The sequence below is a fragment of the Sycon ciliatum genome, chromosome 7 (assembly GCF_964019385.1).
Source record: "Sycon ciliatum chromosome 7, ocSycCili1.1, whole genome shotgun sequence".
Taxonomy (NCBI): domain Eukaryota; kingdom Metazoa; phylum Porifera; class Calcarea; order Leucosolenida; family Sycettidae; genus Sycon; species Sycon ciliatum.
In genome coordinates this window covers 33,196,230-33,197,722 of record NC_088649.1, presented here as the reverse complement: position 1 = coordinate 33,197,722, position 1,493 = coordinate 33,196,230, and positions in this window count along the sequence as shown.

Here is a 1,493-nt window from a genome sequence, read left to right as displayed (position 1 = left end):
CGGTGACGTGCGGTCACACTCACAGGTGATTAAATACAGTAAAACCTGGTGTAAGCGACCTCTGGGTTTAGCGACCACCTGCTCTTAACGACCGCTTTCCCTTGCACGGACAGTTCTGCACAGACACTGTGGGACCTGGTTTAAAAGACCACCTGGCTTTAACGACTGCTTTTGCTTGCACCGTGGGGTGGTCGCTTAAAAACCAGGTTTTACTGTAAATGACATTACTTAAATACATCATTGGCAGGACATCCTTGTTGGTGGTGTAAACCATCTTCCGGGTAGTGAAACAACAGATTGGGTAGCAGAGTGGAACACGTAGCGCTGGACAATAATTTTTTGAATCTTCTGCTTGAACATGGCCGACTGGTCGCGCCAAGCCACGGGAGTCGCAAGATAGCACGGTTCGACTTGTCCTCAGCTCTCGCACTCGTTGCCAGTGCCTGTGACATAATCATTACACGCTGAACTAGCGCTATTTTTGTCCATGCTCGGACCGCCAAAGTGCCGGTTATAACTTATAAGGACCTGCTTGCTACCTTGTTGATCACCATTGTATTCGACTTGAAGAGTAATGGTGCGAAAGGCCTAGTCGAAATTATTAAGGCTTCTGTGCTTCGTGTGCTGATTTGCGTAGAAAAGCGTCGATTACTCGCTCAGAGTTTGTTCTGTCAATCACTTGATGGTCCTTGCCGTCGAGATCGGATGTACTTGCCCAGTTGTATCGTAACGAAGCACAGAAGAAACGGGACTACCTACATGATTGTACAACGTGTGATTGATGTTGAGCGAGGCACCTTCACACCTTTGGTTTTCGCGACCAATGGTATGTGCGCTTCGGAATGTTCCCGTGCTCTAAAGAACATTGTTCAGCTCATTGTCGAGAAGCAGTCAGAGCTTTTTAGTTATGCAATAGCAATGTCGCATTTGCGGTGCAGGATCTCATATATTTTACTCCGCTGGCTGATTACTTGCTTTCGTGGGTGCAGAGCTTCATACTGCCGAAAGCGTGTAGTAATTTCATTCCTGGACCAATGCCGTTTGCTCCAGTTGTGAGTGGGAATATGTAAGGCCCTCCATGTGCTGTGGAGGCCTTCTGTTAATTTCAATATCTTCCTGCTGTAATTATACTGTGGGTATGTAATACAATAATAATTAGGGCTCAAACGGTTAGTCCGGTTAACCGGTTGCAGACCGGTTACGAAGAATTAATGGTTAACCGATAAAGATAACGGTTACGCAGTAACTTTTCACTCAATTTTTCAAGTATCAGGTCGTTGCAAAGTGTGCACTTTCGCGGGCTGTCGCACGCGTACGCAATTTCTGGGCTGTCAACTCGGTCATAACTGGTCTCTTCGTGTGAGAGTATGTATGAATGAGCATGCAAGAGAATGTACAAGTGTGCGTTGTACTGAATAGGGTACATTTTTTGAATGAGTATAGTCAAATATGGAAAAGAGTCCGCAGGATTGCCGTGGCTTATAGGTTATAAC